Source organism: Panicum virgatum, chromosome 3K (assembly GCF_016808335.1).
Source record: "Panicum virgatum strain AP13 chromosome 3K, P.virgatum_v5, whole genome shotgun sequence".
In the NCBI taxonomy this organism is placed as follows: Eukaryota; Viridiplantae; Streptophyta; class Magnoliopsida; order Poales; family Poaceae; genus Panicum; species Panicum virgatum.
Genome location: NC_053138.1, coordinates 60,203,822 through 60,225,980, shown reverse-complemented (window position 1 = coordinate 60,225,980; position 22,159 = coordinate 60,203,822). Strand labels below are relative to the sequence as shown.

At 51.3% G+C, this 22,159-nt stretch overlaps 1 long non-coding RNA gene and 1 pseudogene across 1 annotated transcript; both read right to left on the bottom strand.

Annotated features, from left to right (window-relative positions):
• Window positions 1-1,579: 1,579 nt before the first annotated feature.
• LOC120701119 lies at window positions 1,580-8,488 on the bottom strand (annotated as a pseudogene).
• Window positions 8,489-10,871: 2,383 nt separating this feature from the next.
• Window positions 10,872-14,379, bottom strand: LOC120701589. Its single transcript, XR_005686169.1, has 3 exons — window positions 13,751-14,379; window positions 12,249-12,360; window positions 10,872-11,091 (listed from the first exon to the last, which is right to left on the bottom strand). It is a non-coding gene; the product is annotated as an uncharacterized LOC120701589 (long non-coding RNA).
• Between the last annotated feature and the right edge of the window lie 7,780 nt (window positions 14,380-22,159).

Sequence of the window (22,159 nt, the reverse complement as noted above, 5' to 3'; positions counted from 1 at the left end):
CGATCCCCATGCATGGATCCGCCAACCAAGAAACTTCTTGCCATGGCTAGCTAGCTAGCAGCTGCTACAGAAACCACAAGTCAGAAGATGCAACCTGTTACTAGTTTGATATTACTTCAATTAGATGTACTTTATTACAATATAAAGGAACAGTTTTTATAGAATAAAATTTAAAGACTAAACGAACCGTCTTTTGCGGATGCCTTCGCTGCTCGGCGCTAGCAACGAACAGGCAGGTGTGCAAGAAATATGCACTTCCGTACAAGTTTTTTTTTTTAAATCCACGCTTCCGTTGGCCGAGTATTTATCCAAGGTCCACATATATACGAACTCCTGTCCACTTGTTCATTTCCAATAAGTCCTCCATCCGCACTTTTCTCTTCCCGTCCAATGCTTTTCCATCAAAATCTCTATTTTATAATAACGAGGAAAGATTTTAAAGAGTCTTTTCTCTTGGAGTTGCTTCCGCTCGCTGTAAGAGCATCTCCAACAGTGTAGCTAAATTTCCCTCTCTATATTCTCATTTAACTAGCCATTTAGCTAACATCTCCTCTCTATATTGCGATGAACCCCAACAGACTAGGCAAATAGACTAGCAAATTTGACTCGGGCCCACTACTTTCCCTGCCGTGAGCTTGCTTCTCGTGAGCATCTATGTCTTCCTCATCCTTCCCAAACTCTCCACCTCTCTCTTCCCAAACACAGCCATGGCAGCTGCCCCACTGGACTCCGGCCACCGCAAGGCCCTCTCTGACAATTTCAATGCCACCACTAGCACCCCCGGCCCCAACTCCCTCTCCCCCAGCCCCTACTTAACCCCTCCTGGGCCTCCCAGCAAGCCGCCCACAGGCATAGCCGCCGCCATGGTCGCCGCCATCCGTAGCCCGGCCACCTTCCGGCCCAACCATCCGCAAAAATAGGTTCCGTGCACCTAGTAGAAGCTCCCCAACGCATCAATTCCAATCGAAATTGGCTCATGTGGAAACCCCCAAATTCGGTTCCTCTTCTTCTCCATGTCCGGCCACCTCCGGCTGGTTTTCACCACCGCTACAACCACCGACCGACGCCGCGGCGCCCACCTCCAGCTTCGCCGCACTGCTCTCTACCGAGAGCAGTGGCGCAAGGGCTCCTTCACCGCTGGCCCAACTGAGCGCACTTGCGGGCGTTGTGGAAGCCGGCGACGACACAGGAGGAGGACGAGCAGGGCGCGCGTGAGGGTGGGAGGGTGCGCGAGAGAGCGGGAGGGCAAACCGCGAGTGCGGGATTCGGAGATGGCGAGTCGTGAGCCACGGAAAAGAAAGCTAGCGAGCACCGTGGGATGCCGAACGAGATAGCCAGTCGACCCAGATGGAGAGGCTTTTGGATCCTAGTTTTTGGGTTTTCTCTAAATTTTTACCTATCCAAAGCTTTTTACATAGTCTCTTGGAGATGCTCTAACTCAGAATTTTGCACAGTAGACAGTTCCGGTATATCTCAGCATATGTTCTCCTCTTCTTCATTTCAACAGGAAGTCGGGGCCACCGGTGCTGCTGTCGCGGAGGAGGTCGCGGGCGATTTCGTCGTGCGCGGTGAAGGCTGCCTACGAGCGCACGGGGTTGTCGGCGACCATGTCGTCGTCGAAGATCTGGAAGGCGTTCTCGGGGTCGACGGCGTTGCCGGCGCGCTCGCAGATGTTGTGGAGCACGCAGCAGGCGCCGAACACCACGGGGAGGTCCTGCAGCTTCACCTCGGTGCGCTTCTGGAGGCAGCCCCATCGGGCCTTGAGGCGCCGGAACGCGTCCCTCGCCACGGCGCGCACGCCGTCGAACTGCTCGTTGAACACGTGCTGCGCCCGCGTCATGTTGTTCTGGTGCATGTAGGGGACCAGCAGCCAGTCCATGAGCGGGTAGCCCGAGCCGCCGACCACCCATTGGCCCTGCAGGTACCCCGCGGCGCCGCGTTGTGCGTAGAGCGCAGAGCGGTCGAGCACATCGGCGTCGGACATGGAGCCTGGCTAGCCGATGCAGACTTCGGTGAAGGCGCAGGCCTCGTCCACCACGCCCTGCACCGTGATGGAGTAGGACGCCTTCTGGTTGCGCTCCGAGTGGCGGCGGTTGTAGTAGGCGGCGACGTTAGCCTTGGGCGCGGTGATGGGAATGTGGGTGGTGTACATGGCGCCCACCACGTTGGCGATCCCCGACGCGGCCTCGAACTGGGCGGCGACATCGGCGGCGGCCTCCAGCCACCGCACGGCCTTGATGGCGGCGCAGATCTCGAGCATGAGCTTGTGGCAGTGGAGATGCCTAGGCCGAAGCGCTTGGAGACGAGGCGGAGCGGCTCCCCGGTGGCGAGGCGCCAGATGCAGACGTCGACGCGCTGGCGGACCGGGATAGCGGCGCGGAGCATGGTGTCCTCCTTGGCGATGGCGGTGCCCAGCTCCTCGTAGACGGCCTCAAAGGTGGCCCGCGACATCCGGAACGCGCGGCGGAACTCGTCCTCAGGGCACGCCGGGCTGCTCATCCGGTCCCACCACTAGTGATCGCGCTCCTTGACCCAGAGCCAGCAGCCGCCGCCCCTGCCCCTGGCCACGTCACCTTCCTCTTCCTCGGCTCCTGGTCCTCTCGTAGCGGCGACCGGCAACGACTCCTCAGCGGCGGCAGAGGCAATGGAGGCCGGGTCAAGGCGAGGTGAGAATGGGCCTCAGGGGTGCTCGTGCACGATATCGTGGGCATAGTGCGGTGCTGGCTTGGTCTGGTGGAGCCAGGACGAGTCTGTGCGGGCCGTGGCATGGCATGTGTTCGTGTTCGCGACGTCACGGCGTGGCCGCGGCCACGGCGCGACGGCGGCGGCGGCGGCAGTGCAAGGCCAAAGAAGGGCCTTGCGGCCTGCATGGGTGAGCGCGCGTGCTCACGGGGTGGAACGTGACATTGACATGTCTTGCGCGTGCGGGGTTCGCGACATTGTGGCGTGGGCACGGCCGCGACGCGACGACGGCGAGGGGCAGGACTGGCCGGGAAAATGGCGTGGCCTTGCGGTCGCGCATGGCAAGGCCACGGCGAGGTTGCGGCGGCTTGAAGGGGCGAAGGGCCGGCCTGGGTGGCGCACGCACGCGCGCGGGCACCTGGCCCCCAGGGCCGCGGCGTGGCCATCCCGAGCGGACTCGGCACGGCGGCGCGGTGCAGTGGCGATGGTAACGGCGAGATTACGATGGTAGTGACGGGCTTCCGCGGGCATGCACACACAAAGGGGTAGGTGGGCTCTAGGGCTGTCCTACGGCGGCTCAACGGTGGCGAGGTCGTGAGGTGACGCTCACCTGGCGGGCTCGTGGACGACAAGCTCGACGCGGCGGCGAGGCGAAGCAGGGGACGTCGATGCCATGCAGTGCAGGGCCGCTGTAAAGGTGGAGTCGTACTGGCGCAAGCTTGGCGAAGCTCCGGCGGCGGCGTCCTTGGCGGCAGCGGGGCCTCCTCCTCTCCTTCTTCTCCTCTCCTTCTCCTCTCCTCGGGGTTCGATAGGCGGCGGCGGAAGGAGAAAAGAACGGGGGTCTAGGGTTTGCGGCGGCCGGTGGGGGTTTTATAGGAGGCCACTTGTGTTTGGGGCTCGGCGCGGGGTGCTCCAAGGCTCGGACGCCGAGAATTGCCGGCGGCGGCTTGGGGGGCGCGCGCAGGGGTACGTGGCGCCCATCGCGCGACTGCAGCTAGGGTTTTTGGGCGCGGCGCGCGCCGGGGCCGTCAAAGCGGAGGGCGTGGGAGTGTGTCGTGACGTCGGCGAGGCGCGAGCGCTGCAGTTTCACTGGATTGTCGCGACGCGGAGGCGAGCGGCGAAAAGCAGAGCAGCGGCGCAGGTGGAGGAAGAAAGGGGAATAGTCCCCTGGCAGGTGGGGCCAAGGCGGCAGCGGGACAGGAGGGGCGCCGCGTGCGGTGTGTCCGCGCGGGCAGGCCGGGCCGTGTGCACTCGAACGGGCCGGGGTGCGCGCGTGGAGGCTGGTGCGGGCGGAAAGGGCCGGTGGAGCAGGCCGGCTGCGCTGGTGGGGTGTTCGCGGGCCGGTGGGGAGAGGCTAACGGGCCGGCTGGGTTTTGCTAAAGGATAGGTTGGTCTGGGTTGCTGCTGGGGTTTAACCGGGCTGGTTCGGGTTGGACCGGGTTAGGGTCGGTTAGGGTAGGTCTCGGGCCAGCGGGTTAGGGTTAGAGAGTTGTTAGGGTTTGGATTTAATTTGAATGGCTCAATTCAAATTAAATCCCACACCAGTGTTCGCTCTTGAAATTAAATTGAGGGGCACACCTCAATTTAATTTCCACACAATTTCACACAGTAAAATAAATTCAAATTGAGATCGAATAAACAAGGCAAAGGCAAATAAAATCCAATTAACTCCAAATATTCTCACGCTAGCAAATAATATCTTTAATCAAGAACAAATTTTTTAATTTTTAGAAATTTGGAAGGCAGAAATCCTACTTAAGTTGATAATTACAGTATTGCCACGAAATTTTTTTAAAATTTTATATTTTTCGACTTTATAACATTTCGAAAATATTTGAAATGTTACTGTTTCCACCGCCGCCGGGCACGTTCGGGAGTCGGGGACACGGCGCAGACCCCTCGCGATTCCTCTGGAGCGACGTGTGCGGCGGGGAAGCCGCAAGCAATCCGTCGCACCAGAGACATCTCGCAGCGGCTGGCGTGGGCTAAGAACATTCCTTCTCCACGCACAAGTGTTTCGGCTCATGAGGTCATGGGCAACTACCAGCCCAAAGCAGCCTGCCTGGAACAGAGGCAGCAGGGCCCATGAATAAAGACTAGCGATCAAATGAGGCCTGGGCCGTATCCTATGACCAAACGGCAAATCAACGTGGCTACGGCCCACGGGAACGACGAGATGGGCCTTTTCCCTTCGCCTCTAGTTCGTCTTCAGTCTCCGTAAACAAGCGGAGCTGTCCGTAACTCGGTCGCACGGGCAGGGGCCAGGGGGCAGAGGATCAGGAACTGCAGCGTAGTATGCATAACATAACAGTGGCCTCTCCCTGAGCTTAACTACTACGTTGTGTCAGAACATGACGATCCAACTGATCGATTGCTGGTGCCCGGTTGCGAATAGTTTCAGGCTTTTCAGACATCCGCTTGCCGTTGCCACTCAACATCTGTATCTGAAAGCTGATCACGGCTGGATGAACGAGTTCATGCCTGTGTCCGAAGTCTGAACCGTTGAACGTTGATCCGGTTGCTCTGTACGGGTGTCGGTACGGTCTCCTTAGTGGTGGCATGCTCATGCCGGATCTTGCGCTCCGTGTGGCGGCGGTTGTAGTAGGCGGCGACGTTGGCCTTGGGCGCGATGATGGGGATGTGGGTGGTGTACATGGCGCCGACCACGTTGGAGATCCCCGAGGCGGCCTCGAACTGGGCGGTGACGTCGGCGGGGGCCTCGGGCCACTGCACGTACTTGGGCATGAGCACGGCCTTGATGGCGGCGCAGACCTCGAGCACGAGCTTGTGGCAGGTGGAGATGCCCAGGCCGAAGCGCTTGGAGACGAGGCGGAGCGGCTCCCCGGTGGCGAGGCGCCAGATGCAGACGGCGACGCGCTGGCGCACCGGGATGGCGGCGCGGAGCGTGGTGTCCTCCTCCTTGGCGACGGCGGCGCCCAGCTCCTCGCAGACGAACTCGAAGGTGGCCCGCGACATCCGGAACGCGCGGCGGAACTCGTCCTCGGGGCACGCCGGGCTGCTCATCCGGTCCCACCACTCGTGGTCGCGCTCCTTGACCCAGAGCCGGCGGCCGCCGCCCCTGCCCCCGGCCGCGGCGGACGAGTGCTCGTCGTCGCCGTCATTGCTGCTGCCGCTGTTCTCCCGGGAGCTGGTCGGGGACCGCTGCCGCTTGACCCCCGACGCCTCGAACGCCGGCTCCGGCAACGGGAACTCCGCCGCCTGGTCCTCGTAGAGGTGGTTGAACCAGGACGTGAGGTCCTTGCGGGCGTTCGGGTCAAAGAAGGAGACGAACTGCGCCTCGGTGTACGAAGTGCCCATCTAGGTAAAAGATTTTAAATAAATAATGCATTATAGGAGTACATGGACAGGATGAAAGTGCCAAGCTCAGATGTACTCCATCCTTTCACGTTTATAAGACGTACACGTATATTAAAATTCAAAATTTTCTATCTTTAACTAATAATTTAACTATTAATTTTTTTATTTTATAATATAAATTTTATATGGTTGGATTCGTAATCAAATGTTCTTTACTATGATTATAAGTTTACCATAAGTGATATAATATATGAGAAGTGAATGGTCAAAATATTATTTAGAAAATCGTGTTATGTTCAGTGTTGACCTTGAGAACTGAGTCTTGGCGATCCTCTTCTGGCCACACTTGCTCCACTGGTACCCGTGGTGGTAGTGCGGCGAGGCTGCTGTCACTGTTTGCCAGTGTGAGAGCCGGCACATGCAAGGACAAATTAGATCAGAGTGCACTAATTTGTTGAACAAAAATGATGGAGTTGATTTGAGCAGGCAGGAAGGAAGGCAGCTGACAACTCTCTCTTAGGATGCTGTCTCGGCGGTTCCGGTATGCGGCTAGAGGTACTCCAGAGGGACTTGCTCCGACTGACACGTGGGCCTGACCGCACCGGAGCCCACGTGTCCTACGGAGGAGGCTCGTCCCGGCTGGGGCAGGCGGATACTCCACTGTTGTAACGCTACTCTTATCATCTAAATACTCCATTGTTGTTACGCTACTTCGATCAGGCTCCACTGTTATTACGCTACTCTGATTATACTCCACTGTTGTCACGCTACTTTTATCATCTAAATACTCCATTGTTGTTACGCTATTCTGATCATCCTTGCATTCAATGATCTGCTCTACACATTGTACATTGACTCTCTGAAATCTAGCGTGCACCCTGATGGCATCTCTGAATTCCAATTCGGCAGCCCTTCTGTGGGATTCCTCAGGACCAACACCACCAATTTTTGCAGATGCCTCTTTCAGCTCTGACAAGTACTCGATGCCGACAGGTATTGTGCTCTGTTGGTCAGCATTGCTGTTGACATTGAAAGCAAGCTTCAGCGTGCGGAGATTAGGCATAGCACCCTCCTTGAACTCCAGCAAAGCGTCGCAGCACTTGAACCTGAAGTATTTTATAACTGGAAATCCGGTCTTCCCAATGACTATCCTCGCTGCAGGCTTGGTCTGAACATACAGGGTGAGAACAGAAAAAGCAGGCAATCCTCGGAGAACATCAACACCATCCCTGTCTATTCTTCTAACCCCAAACTTTAAGACGCAGAGCTCGCAGAGTTGTCCGATCCACCTGGGGGTGTACAAGAATATGCAAATTTGAGGCGAAACCTCAAGACTCCGAAGAAGAGCTGGGGCAGAGGACAAACAGCTGAAGCCACCAGAAATGGTCATGCCCGTAGCACCAATAGATTTTGCATAACTAGGAGCTCTTGATGCCAGAGTCAGAGACTTGAGGTTACTGAGTCTCCCTAGAATCGAGTTCAGCACGAATTGCATTTTGCTATTCAGATTTTCTGTCTGTACTGTAGAACAGGTGAGCTGAAGATCTTCAAGATTTGTCAGCATGCTAAGGCTCTGTACATTCTCTATTGAATTACTACTGATATCAAAACATCCAAGCGTGCGAAGCGATGTCATGTTTCCAATCCCACTGGGCAGGTTTGTCTCAGCAGGAATACTAAGGTGCAGCAAGCCTGGCAAGTGAACAATATCTGATGGAACTGAACTAACTCTTGCATCTATTTTAAGTGTTTCCAGAGATTTCAGACCTCGCATCAGGGTACGTAGTTCCAAGGTGACATTAGATGTAACCTTCAAATACCTCAGTCGAAAAAGTTCTGAAATTGTAGTGATGTCAAAACTTATGCTATCCTTATCACCCCAAAAATGGAGAATCAGAACTTGAAGAAGGCGAAACTGCACAACGGAAGGCAAACACTTGAAGACACCCCAAAAGACAAGTGTTCGAACATGTAACAATCTCGTATTTGGCGGTGTTATTGCATCTTCTGCATTACCAAATTGGAGAGACAGTCGACGAACCTTGTCAGCGAGTGTGGTTGTTGCTTGAGAATGATGTATTGCGGTCACAATATTCTCTTCTATTGACTTGCATCTAATAACAAGATTTAGCACCATGTGGTGAATCGTGCAGGACAAAACCTCACCATTTCTATTTACATCTACAGGAAGGATCAGTTTTCCATTGATAAGCCTATCGAAAAATGACCTTGCAATTTCCTTCTTGTCTTGCCCTTCTGTTGCTTGGATAAAACCTTCAGCTAGCCACTGGTTAACTAAATCATCCTTCCAAATTACAATGTCCTCTTCATACAAACCAGTGTATAATATGCATGCCTTCAAATGCTTTCAAACCAGTGTATAACGCAAAGGGGCTTTAGCCCGGTTGGTAGGATGTCCAGATGGGAACCTCCGGGTCGGGAGTTCGACTCCCGCTTTGCACAAAAAAACCCCCTCGCCTATTCCCATTTCCAAAGCATAGTTTGGGGTCCGGCCTAACTCACAAGGCGACGGGCCACTATGTATGGGTGAGGACAGGGGTTCGGAGGTTTTCTTGACCTGTGTAAGAAGGTTTTCTTCTTAATACAATACCGTGGGGCGGTCTTTCCCCCGCTGGGCAATTTTTTTTATTGTTGTAACTAAGGTCGAAGATTTGTTTCATCCCTTGCCAGGTAGGATTCGTCAACGAACTGTAACCTATTGCATTATTGACATAATCCCATCGATCTTGTATGCCTGGATGACTTGATAAAATACTTGCAACAGTCACAATAGCCAGTGGTAAACCATGAATTTTTTTAATACTAAATTATACTGTAATTACGGAATAATACCGTGGATCTGTGGAATTTCAAAATTATACCCCTTTCGTCTGCCCAGCAGACGAAATCTAAATTTCGTCTGCCCAGAGGAAGAAAATACAGTATCTTCATCCGGACGAAATATAATTTCATCGAACCAGTAGACGAAAATGCATGAAAAGGACAATTTTCGTGGGGCCTGCTAATTTTCGTCTACCCGTTGGACGAGATGTATAAATTTCGTAAATCTCGTCCAACGGGTAGACGAAATAAAATTTTCGTCTACCCATTGGACGAAATTTAGTTGTCATCGGCGGCTCTGAGTTCCTATTTTTGAATAGATATTTGAACACCTTTATGATGTTTTGCACAAAAATAAATCATACATTTTTGTAGTCCAATGTTTCCTGTACTTAGTGGTAAATTTTTTCCAAAGGTTTTGCATAAAGTAATTTTTTATATACGTCCAAAATGAGCCACTTGTAATGGCAGAACATTGTTTTGAGCCACAACCGGGTGCGTGATTATGTTTCCTGGCCATTCACGAAAACAGGCACATACACAGTGAAATCAGCATATACCATGGCTAAAAGTGAGAAAGTACACCTAAAGGCCAGTATCACGGGTAGAGGGGAATCATCCGATCAAGTGGGCACTGCAAAAGAATGGAAGAGTATGTGGAGTATCAAAGTTCCCCCCAAGATGAAAATTGTGCTGTGGCGATTGGCACATAATTGTCTCCCAACTGGACAACAGCTTAGAAAGAGAAATATCCCAGCTTATGATCTCTGTTGCCACTATGGGAGAGATGAAACTACAGAACATGCCTTTCTCACTTGTCAATATGTTGCTGAGAGTTGGAGGGAATTGAAGAAAAGATGTGGCCTTAAGAGATTGCTCAAACCTTTTGTTTCGCCCCGGCAATGGATTTTTGATGTCCTGACTGGTTGCACAGATAGAGAGGCAACTATTTTTGTGATATTTCTATGGCATATTTGGGAGGCTAGGAATGCTGTTCGTAATGGATAAAGGGAAGTGCACCCCCACTGTTTAGTTGAAAAGATTCTTGCATATGTTGATATGGTGTTGCTGCATATGTATGATCCTGTCGTTCCTAATAGGTGTGACTCGGTTAAGCCTAAACTTTGGGATCCACCACCGGAAGGATGGGTTATGGTGAATGTAGATGCAGCAATATTTCAGAAAGCTAATCGAATGGGCTGGCTGCTTGCAGACAAGGCATTGATATGATCACAAACCCTGAATTAGCAGAGGCTATTGCGGTCAGGCAGGCAATTCTCTTTGTTTCGGAACTCCCATACAGTCATGTCATAATTGCTACTGATTGTCTTTCTTTGGTTCAGAAGCTCCAGTCAGAAGCCATGGATCGTTCGCTTACAGGAATTATAACCCAAGATATTAAGTCAGCTGTGCAAGCTTCTACTGTCGTCTACTCTTTTGTTCATGTAACTAGATGTTGTACCGAGGTTGCTCATGTTTTAGCTAGATCAACGGATCAACTCTCTGTATCAGTTTGGCTTCATGGTGTGCCAGATTTTCTCTGGGCTTCTGTGTGTAATGACCATTTGCATCAATGAAAGCTTACTGTTTTCTCAAAAAAAAGGTCATGCGCAGCACGCCACGTCGCCCCCGCTCACGGTCGCAGCCGCTCCGAGTGGAGGTGGGAAGCCTCCCCTGACTGTAGCATGGGCCCGGCACCCGGCACCCGGCACAACAAGCTGTGCAGTTCCCTCCCGTGGTCATGCAGTTCTTCAGTCAAGAATTCATTCCGGTGAACTTGTGCAGAATATAAAGAATCACGCTGCCTAACCAGTGGACCAGAGATTTAGTTGCCCCACTATCAGTCACAGTGGGTGAAAGAGAAGGAAACATGTGCTTGAGAAAAAAAAAGGTAGAGAGCCCCGAAACGAACCAGGTTTCCGAAAAGAGAACCCGACTCCCCGTATCGACGTGATAGTCCCTGGATCAGTAGCTATCACGTACGGAACTCATTTCAATTACATATCACAGTTATAACTCAACAAGGGTTTAAATATTATATAATCTAGTGGATTGTAGTACGAGTTTTCCTGGTACAAGCCCCTCGGGCTAAAGGAGACAAATAGAAAACGGAAGCGGTAGCTAGACTTCTGGGCATCCTCCATCTTGATGTCTTTCCTCCACAGGCAAACTTGAGCGAAGCACGGGCCGTCCTTAATTCCTCCGTCAATGTCGTCGTTGATCTTCGAGTCGGATCCTGCATCTTCCAAACTATCCCCAAGGAAGGGATAGGTTCACGTCACCATCCGTATGCAAGCTTTAAGTAGATGCATTATGGTAGAAAGAATAGCCAAAGGATAAGGCTAAGGTTTCCTATGCACAGCAGCAATAAAGTATAGCATCAGCCAAGTCACCTGGCGCGGGCCATTCCAGCATACCGGACTCCCGGTCAACTCAGACCTTCATAACCCCGCCCTGATTCGGTGCGAGAACTCCCTCTCCTCGCACCTCAACTGCTATCCGAGTAGGAAAAGTAGACTAGAGGGAGATAGAAATATCAAGTAACACTAACTAATGGAAGTAACAGAATAGTAGGGATGTACATGACCGAGTACACGGCTATACGTATAGTTTTCACCCTGCAGGGGTTGTACACCTAGACCCACTCGAATCGCCGCCAGCCAGGGGCCAACCGACTGACGATGAGACACCGGTCTACTGAGAATGAGAACTAGCAGCCATGGCGCCATCCTGCTTTTTCGGGTCTGGGCGCGTCCTTCCGCAAGAGGTCGGCCCGGGACTGTGAAGCCTCCACTGCATCTCAGGGAACGCCAGGTCAACACCTCCTTTCCCTACACTGATACCCTATCCGCCTACAGGCTTGGTACCACACTTAGTAGCTTTAGACCGGATCCACCCGCATAGTGGATAAGTGGTGTGCACGCTCACAAAGTCCCACTAATCATAGTTACCCCAACCGGTTCCTCATATGCCGAGGCGAGCATCTCCATCCAAATGTGTATCCGCCGCAACGGTCCGTGAGTGGCACCCATCACAGGTAAGGTCCCACCAAACACCTCTCAAGAATCCCACCGTGTCCAACAACACAAACATGCACCCGCCACAGGTGCTCGTAGGGTGTGCCCAACACACACCCCCAGCCAGGTCAAATCGCTCACCTCTAGCCAAATGCCCTAAACACTAGCTCCTCATATAGTGGATCTCCACTCACGCCATGACTATCAATCACCAAATCCCACACAAACACATGCCAAGCATCTCAACCATTCAACATGGAAAGATAGGATTTCAAGGAGATAAGTCATACAAATGGCTATGCAGGTTCATCTCATCATAACAGTAATAAAGCAATAGCAAGATTAGCAAGCAATGTCTAATAGGCATTCAATTCGTAGATGGGCGTGAACCTGGCGTCTCGTCGTAGTTGTTCTAGGTCTCCAGGGGCTTCTCATAGTCCGGGACGTCCTCCTGGGTCTTCCGGGCGTCAGGGGCGTCGATCAACTCTTCATCGCTAGGGGCCTATTCGTAATTATGTATTACTATAGGGGCCAAAGTGCAAAAGTACACAAAACTTTCCAAATAAGATCTAAATCACAACAAAACCTACTCTAACGAGTAGATCATGATTTTAGAAAAAATATGAATTTGGTTTCATAATTTTTGAAGGTCCGGTTAATTTATTATAAATTTTTGAAGCTTAAATCTATTTCTAAAATTAATAAAGGATTTTCAGAAAAAGAAAAGCACACATGCTGACATGTGGCAACCTCTGGGCGCCACGTGTCATGCTGACGTCAACATGACATCAGCACTGGATCAGCTTTTGCTGATGTCAGCACGGGGTCAGCTTTTGCTGACGTCAGCATGGTCATTGCTGACGTCAATGTTGATTGGTCAATATTGACCAAGTCAATGGTCAACAGTCTGGTCGTCGGGTCCACCGGTCAGTGGCCCCATTTGTCAGCCTCAACCCGTGGCTGACGCGTGGGACCCATAGGTTAGCTGGGAAAAGAAAGGAAAAAGGAAAGGGTTTAAGGGGTTACTGGGCTCAGAGATCATGAGTTGGCTCAAGTCGGCCCAAGTTCGGCTCGGCTTGCTGGGCTGAAGGAAATGAGCCACGTCCCACTCGACTCCCTCTCTCTCTCACTCTATGTCACTGATGGACTGGGCCCGTGAGTTAGTTTTCTCCGCCCCTCCCAGACAGGTGGGGTCTGCTTGTCAGCGGAAGGGGGGATTCGGTGCGGCCGGCCAGATCCGGCGTGGCGTGCGACTGGTGTTGGCGTGCGTGTGGCCGAATGGCACCTAGGGTGCTCGACAAAATGCCCGAGAGGGCTGGCCTCGCGACGTCGCGACCGTGGGCGCGTCCATCTGGTCCATGGCGAGGCAGAACAAGGCGTGGGCGAGGCAGTGTGTGCACGATCGGACAAAGGCGAGCGTTTGGCCGGCACAGGTGCGTGCGCACGCCGAGGTGTGGCCACAGTGTGGCGCAGGCGTGTCCCAGACCGGTGGAGTGGCGGCAAGGCGAGGTCGGGCTGCGCGGCGGCGGGCTAACGGTGGCGAGGTCGAGCCAAGGCAAGGCCGGGCGAACGCGACGGCTGAAGGACGGTATTGTGGTGGGGCGAGGCCGGAGCTCGGCGGGTTTGGGTGCGCACGCATGCGTGAGTCCCTTGTATCCCAAGGCCGCGGCATGGCCTCGCCGTGCGCACAGGGCATCGGCATCCCGAGCCCGCGGCACGACGCGGCGGCGAGGTAGTGCGACGGCGGTCAGCGAGGATGCGCGCGAGGCGACGTCGAGGTCCCTGTAGCGAAAAGAAAAAGGGACGGGATCCTAGGGCTCGGCTATGGAAGGCTCTTCGGCATGGCGGCCGGACAGCAAGGGGGTGGATGAGCGGGTACGGCGGCGGCTCACCGGCCGGGCTCGGAGATGTGGTGCTCGGTGCCGTGGCGAGTTGACGCAGGCGGGGGCGTGGCCATGCAGTGCTGCACTGGTTCGTTGACGGAGTCGTACGGGCGCCGGCTTGATGAAGTCCGGCGATGGCGTCCTCAGCTCGGGTGGCACTGGCATCAGGCTCCAGTGTCGATTCCTCCTCCTCGGCTTCTCCCCTCGACATGGCGGCAGCGTCGAGCTCCTCCTCCCCCCTTCTCTTCCTCTCCTTTCCTCCTCTTCTCCTTCCTCGGCTCTGAGCTCCTCCTCTTGCTCTGCTTCTCTTCCCCTTCTTTTCTTCTCCCTCCTTTCCTCTATTTTTCTAGCGGCAGCGGCGGATTGGGGAAAAATCCTCGAGTGATCTAGGGTTCGGGGGAAACGGCGGCTACGGATGGTCTTATAGGGGCTCGGCGCTAGGGCTTGCACGGCTGGGGTCGGTGGTTTTCGGCGTCTAGATCGGGACGCGTGGTGCGGCAGTCAAGGGCGCGCGACCGGGCAGTTTCGCTAGTTTGGCAGCTAGCGCGAGCAAGGGCGTGCGTGTTGCGGCGGGCGATGCGGGCAGGCGTTGCAAGTGGTGGCATTAGCAGGGGCAGGCGCTACCGGCGCAGAACGCGGGCGAGAGCGCGGCCGACGTCGGTGTGAGAGGTGTCGCGAGGAAGGGGAAAAAGTAACAGTGGAGGGGCTGATGAGCGGGGCCGGGGCGGCAGTGAGACATGGCGGCGACGGGCTAGTGCTGGGCCGGCTCGCTAAGTGGGCCAGGTGACACGCGCGCTTAGCAGGCCGGATAGGCCAGCTGGGCTGGTTTGGGCGTGCGGGGGAGGCAGGCCGAAAGTGGGGCGCGAGGTGGGTTGGCCGGTTGGCTTTGTTGGGTCGGGCTATTCGCGGGTTCGGATGCTGGGCTAGGTTCCTAGGAGGGTTTGAGCCCAAGGCAAGTTAGCTTTTGATTTTTAATTTGAATGGCTAAAGTCAAATTAAAAACCTACACAATTTCAAACAAAACCATTCAAACAGAGTTTTAAACAAGGTAGATTCAAATAAAACCCAAAAGCTCCATGTATTCACACTAACAAGTCACAAAAAAAAAAGTATTCACACTAACAATATGAACCTTATGTATAATTGATTTTAATTTACTAGGAATTTAAGATGGAAGATGAGTTCAACCTTACATTATTTCTAGCTATTTACACATGCACACAAAAAGTTTTTGAAAATTTACATTTTCACTATATAATATTCTATAAAAATACGGGATGTTACGAGGCCGGCATTCCGGTGGACTCACGCAGAATACAAAGAATCACGCTGCCTAACCAGTGGACCAGAGACTTAGTTGCCCCACTGTCAGTCACAGTGGGTGAAAGAGAAGGAAACATGTGCCTGAGAAGAAAAAAAAGGAAGAGGAGAGCCCGGTGGTGGTCACGGGATTTTTATTCATCCCATCATGTGGGTGGGTGATGAGGTTGAAATGTCTCGGATTTGGTGTAATGTATGCCTTCAAACTAAAAAATCTATATCTTGCAAACCAATTATCCAAATCAAATTTTGATTGCACCATAATGATCCCTGCATTGAGATCTTCAAAACTAGATCATACTTGTCTATATTAAAAAAAATTTAAATATTTTTTCCAGAACACTTTTCTTTATTCTTATAACATTTAATTTTATTTTTGCAATATTTTTGTTTTATATTCACAGCAATCTCTCTTATGATGACCATTCTTCTTAGAAAAAATATTTTTGGAATAATACTCTATGTTCTCAAATAGTTCTTTATCTTGACTTTAGATAGCATGTACTTTCTTGGCACCGCATGCAACCAACTGAGGCCGTGTTTGGTTGAACTTGAAAAAAAATTCGCAGCTTTGATCAGTAATTAGAGGTATTAAATGAAGTCTAATTACGATACTACCTCCACAACCATGGTACTGTAGTAGTACTATAGCTACTGAGGACTTTGACCATACGATTTGAGGATGATTGGAGCTTGGTTACTGTAGCATTACTGTATCTAATTATGGATTAATTAGATTCGGCTCGCAAAGTTGCACCTATCTGTGAAAAAAGTTTACAAATAGATTTTATTTAATACGTTATGCATACGAGATTCCTTCGTAAATTTTTTTCGCGAAAAAACCAAACACGGCCTGAGTGGTGGGCTTGTCTTCTACGTCGACAACGGCTGCAGACGCATATAGACGCCCCCGGTGGATAGGCCATAGGGTCACGGAGTCTCTCGGTAGGCAGTGCTCGTCGTTGGATTCTACTCTGCTGTACCGGAGGTTCCATCTCGTGGAACAGAGTGCCGGCAGCGCAGCGTGCAACTCCCGTATGCGTGTTCCTTCCATCCCGCCCTTGCTGTCTATAGCATACTTACCAGGTAGGCAGCTTACTGAAAGCGCATACCTAAACCTTTGCCCATGTATCAAGCATTCATTCCAGTTGCCTATACATATGGAAACCAAAGATAGGTGGGCAACTTCTGAACACACATAACTAGATTGATATAGTTCAACAAGATAATTATGAGTAAGAGTGTTTGGGAATCTTATAATAATTGCAGCAAACTGTTTGCTCTCTATTTTACGAAATATAGCTTGGAAGTGTGTTGTTTCTTAAGAAAAGAAACTTAATATTAAGCTGTCTAGAACATATGTTCATAGAATTTGACATGTCTGAAATAAACTCTTTTGCTTTAACTTGACACGCTTCTTTGCTGTCGCTGAACCCCACTTATATATTTTCTTTGCTCTAGCTCATTTTGTGCTTACACAGTTGTAGCCTGGATACCTCATAACTGTAATCTATGTTATCTCTCCTACTTCTTGTGAGAACCGTCCAATTTGCACTCGGTTTAGGTGAAATTATTGATTAATCCATTAAGATGAGAGTTAACACGTGTCCGTCTCTCGACACGCCACGTGTTAATCCACATCTTAGAGGCACTTAATCAACACAATTCACCTAAAACGACCGCAAATCTGGTAGTCCCGGTACGTGTTTGCCACATGCCCAGAATTAAGCACACATACCGTTATACAAGCAAGTACATTACCGATAATTCACAAAGAGCAATTTTACATACTTAATATTACAAGTTCGATATAGGAGGGTTCAGCTAACTTCCAATACAAGCCTTGGGCTCACGAAAACCAAATTAAACCGGAACTTAGAATTTATTATACTTACATGCTCTCACGGAGATAAACTACGCAGCGGATAAATCGATAAAAGCGTAACAAAGCAATGGCGTCTTGCTCAAGGGCACCATTGCGGCCACAACGATCGACAACTTCTTGCTCACCTGCAACTAGGTTTAGATGCAACCTGAGTACAAAAGTTACTCGCAAGACTTACGCGATTAAATAAACAAGGATCATGCAAAGGCTCAAGTAAAAGCTTTAAGGTTAAGTAATTATTGCATAAGCATGAGCTATCTAGACTATCACCTAGCAAACTTAATTAATCTTGTCCAACCCCCAGATAATTTTAGTTGATTAAGAGAGTAACATAACATACAATAGATCATTGATATGACATGAATCCAAAGCCAACAATACCGAAACTCTCTATGAAGAATTCGACGAACCAAGAGCTTGCTCATGTCCGAGAGCGCGGCAATTCGAAATGATTATAATCTTGCAAGAGTGTACTACTTTACACACATGACGCAAGGACCATGCGACTCACCCAACCGGCCAAAGTTGGATAAGGGGATACTCGCGTCAACCGTTCCCAACATGGCTCGATCATTGAAATTTTCACACCTAGCTTACGAGTAGAGACTTAGTTTCCACCGGGGCCATCTCTAAACTTTCCTACACATAGGTCCACCCGGGGGACACCTCTAAGCCTCTCTGCATAGCCCTTAGCCACGTATTTAGGACTGCACATCAATGATCAAGTCAAAGAAGGTAATTGGCTCATCCGTACCATTATATTGGATATGTGGTAGCACGGAAAGATGCTCAAGCCCGATGGCATCAACTCGGTTCTTAATCGATCCAAGCGGACAATGCCCATGTGACTTCATTCTCTAGGCCCTACCATTCCGCTCGAATCTCTATACTACCAAACCCTTAACAACCAAACTGAACCAGTGCGATCAAGGATAACTGGTAAATGTGATCCTCCAAACTATTCCTGTCTAGCGAGCAATACAAGCATTCTAAGCAGGGCTAAGCATCTAGTCAAGTTAAGTAATTAACTGACTAACAAGTGACAAGGACAGGGGTAACAATTCAAGGAAGGATAATGCATGAAAGCATGTACAAGAATGCAATACATACATAATATATATAACCCAACATTACCCGGTGAGATAACTAATTAAATCAAGTTAAATAGAAGCAATGATCCATGCTTAGCTGCTTGCCTTGGTTAACTTCGGGCTCGACCACGAACTGGACTCCGGGTTCAGGCTCGACGGACTCGGTGGGCTCCACGGGTTCGACCTCCGACGGTTTGGTCACTAAAATGCATGAATGAGATGCATGCATTAGCATGATGCGGTGACATGAAAATGACATGCCATGAATGAAACATGGATGGAATAACATGCAATGGCACATACACAATTATGACCAAGTCAATCGAGCGTTAAACCCTATCTAGGCAAAATAACCCTAGGGCAAGCAATTTGAAACTAGGAGAACAAACAGTTCGCACAAATCTTGGGATAAACTGAGCATACAGAGGGCATTACCAAGAACTCATAAAAATTGGATTTGCAGCAAAAGCATTTTCCTATAACTAATCATAAATATATTAAGTTTCAGCTATTCGAAACAAGGTAAATCAGAAAAGGCATGCAAACTTAACTAAACAAATCCAAGAAAATTACCACAGATACTAGGCAAGAGTACAAAGGTAACAAAACTAGTTTCACCATTTTGTCACTTTCCAGCAAAAAGTTCTATATTAAACCATTTTCAGACAGAGCATAAGAAAACACACTTAAAACCTTAACAAACAGCAGGAAAACCTATGAGCAAGTTGCATCATTGGAAACTATACTTCACAAGGAGTCTAACAAAATTTGGTTTGGAATTTTTAGAGCAATATACAAATAAGTATGCATTTTAATCCATTTTGCAAGATAAAACTAAAGATAATATTACAGCAAAGTAACATGCAACACCATATTTTTTCTGAGTAGATCTAAGCTAGAGGAATCCAACAAAATAAGTTTCGCATTTTTCTGAGCTACGTACGATTTTCTACGCATTTTGCAAATTTGCATCACAAATAAACTCATTTGAAAACGCTAGACGTACCCCGCAGGGCCAGCCCAGGCGCTGACAGACGGGCCCCATGGGTCAGCAGCCCACCCAGCCCGGGTCAAGGCAAGGCACGCGACTTGACCCGCGCGTGGGCGCGGCCACGGCGTGCGCGGCGACAGCGGCGGCAGCGCGAGGTGGCGCGGCGAAGCGGAGCCGAAGCGGGGCAGGGAAGGCGCGCACGGGGTGTAGGGAACGGCGGTGAGCCTCACCGGTGGCGGCGCAGGTGAGGAGGGGCGAAAGACGGGCGGCGTGGCGGCGTTGGGCGGCGGCGGACGGCGAGCTCCGCCGAGAGCCCAGCAGGGAGGGGGAGGAGGTCGGGTGAGGGCCCAAATCGGTCGAGGATGGGGAGGGCTAGGTGTTGCGCGCGCTAGATTGGGGAGGACCTCACCGGCGGCGGTGAATCGCGACGGCGACAGAGCTCAGACCGCGGCGGCCATGGTGGAGCAGGGCTAGGGTTTGGGGGGAGAAGAAGGAGCCGGGCGCAGATAAGGAGAGGGCGAGCGAGTGGAGGGCGCTGCGGATAAGGATGCGTGCAGAATGAGGATGGCCGGTGCGTGGCGCGAGGTTGGCCGGCGGCGGCGACGCGTGTGACACGCGGAGCAGAACAGGGAGGAGGAAGAGAAGGGGAGGCTGACGGGGGGCCCGGGCGAGGATAATAAAGAAAACAAGTTTGAAATTCAAAACAAAGGTGTTCCTGGGCTCAAAAATTCACCAAATTTTTACTAAAATAACCAAGAACACGATGCAACAAGAATCACTCGAAAAACTTTTGTAATTTGGTCGCAGCAAAATGAACAAAGAGACTACTTTTGAAATTTCCTAGAATTTTGTGTCTCTGTGAAAGGTCACAAAATTCTGCAAAAATATTTTTAAATCAACATTTGAAATCTAGTATTTGAATAAAATTTTTGGGGGCCATGTTGTGTAGAAACATTTAAACTTTCTTCACAAGCATTCATTCAAACAAGCATCAATTTAAATTTAAAACAAATACTCACATGCACATGATGCTCCATTATGCCTTGATGATGCTTATGATGATGTTATTTAAATGTTAAGCATATTTTTACATTTGGGGTCGTGACACTTCCTCTTTAGTATCTTGGTACTCCACTCTTATTTGAGCCGGTATTCTAAACTATCTATTAAAATGTTTACTGGCTACCAATACTGACTATTAAATGTAATATATGACTTGACAAAATCTATGGTCTACACATATCATTCAGTCAGTAGTACAAATGTTGTCGAGATATTTGCACGAGACGTTGTTATAAATTTATCATTTATAATATTTATTTTATTATTTCTTCAATTGCACCGTACTTACTTTTCAAGACAATAAAAGAAAACTGTGGATAGGGCGCGAAGGCGCGCATTATGTTCTAGTATTGTTCAATTTCTGCGGCACGGCTAGCACCGTGGGGTATGTGCGGCTGGGCAAGGGAACATGCGGTGAGAAAATAATTACTTTTTGCTAACAGGTGGGTCCAGAGCATAAGGGGTATGGTGGGCTCGATTTGAATAATAGACATTTTCAATTATTTTTTATCTTTATAGTATGTATCTATATCTATCTATTTATACTATAAAGATCGAAAATAATTAGAAATATTTTTTATCTAAATAGGATCCGTCTTACCCCTCACGCTGGACTTATCAAGATGGAGGGGGTGGAAGGAGGTGTAGACCCATACTGCGAGTTAGAGATAGTTTCTGCCAAAAAAAATTATTTTTGTCAGCGACTCCGCACTTACCCGCCGCATAGCCATACATCCACAATTCACCAAATTGGACCGGCTGTCGGCGCCACGACCTGTTCGCCGCACCGCACGCCACCACCGCCACGGCCTCCTAAGTCCTACCATCCTACCGCTCGCCGCACGCCGATGGCGCTTGCCGCTGCCACAACCTCCTCCCTCACTGCTCCACCCTCGCGGTCTCCGGCGCGACGCCCCACCGGCCCGCACCATGTGGAGCCGCAGGCCCGCCATCACCCGGCCTCGCGTCGCGGCTCGGTGTGGGTCCCGCTCGCCGTGCCCACGCCCGTTGACCGTGCCTTGCGGCGTGGCTCCGCGGTCCCGCCCACCCGTGCCGCGCCGCGCCCCCTTCTGGCCACCGCTCGAGTGCACTGGACTGCTCGCACGTGTCCCAGCGTGAGCAGCAGTTGAGCTGCATGCATGCCCACCCTCGTCCCCGTGCGCCACTCGGGCGGGTGCCGCTGCCCCCTCTCGCGCGCGGCCGGCTCAGATTGAGGCCCTGATTGTTTCCAATTATAAGTCGATTCTGGTTGGAAATAAACGAGAATCCCACCCAAACATCTCGCTTATTTTTCGATTATCTGGGCCGCCGCTTACCTGAGAATTCCTGATACAACGTGAAAGCCGATTCTTGGCAACGCGTCGCAAAGCTCGTACACGGGAGAAGCGAGCGCTTTTTCCCCTCGCTGCCCTTCTGTCCCCGACCCCTCGTCCCCCGAATCGCCTGCGCCGCCGCCCCTCTCCTCCTCCCCCGAGACCCTTGCGCCGCCGCCCCTCTCTCCCGACGCCACTTCCTCGCCGCCCCTCTCCCTGCGCCGCCTCCAGCTTGGGCTCCGGCGCCCTCGGCTCCCTCTGCCTTTCCTCCCGTCGCGTCCGCGCTCGCCCTGCTCATCCTCCTCGTGTCGTCCCGCTCGGCGCGCCCGAGCTACAGCGTCATCATCGACGCCAGCAGCACGGGCAGCCGCGTTCACGTCATCGCCTACCGTGCCAGCCGGCCTCTTGTGCACCTTCCTCTACGCCCGCCGCCACTCCGGCAGCCATCCTCTCCCCTGTCCCTATTGCGCGCCGGCGAATCGGGCGACGCTGCGAATCCCCCGCATCTGCCGCACCTCCCTCGGCACCCGCCTCCCCTCCCTTGTCCCGGCCCTGCTGTGCGGCGCCCTTCCGTCGCCCTTGCATCGTGGGCCCCTGCATCGAGGCCCCCAGCCCTTCCGATCGCCTGACACAGCAAAGGAGCAGAGTATTCAGTTCTTGCTTCAGTGCTTGGTAACGAGAGTAGCTTCTTGTGTTAGCACATAGTCTGAAATAAATTAAGTAGGCTATTGCCATAGGATAATGCATGTTTTACTG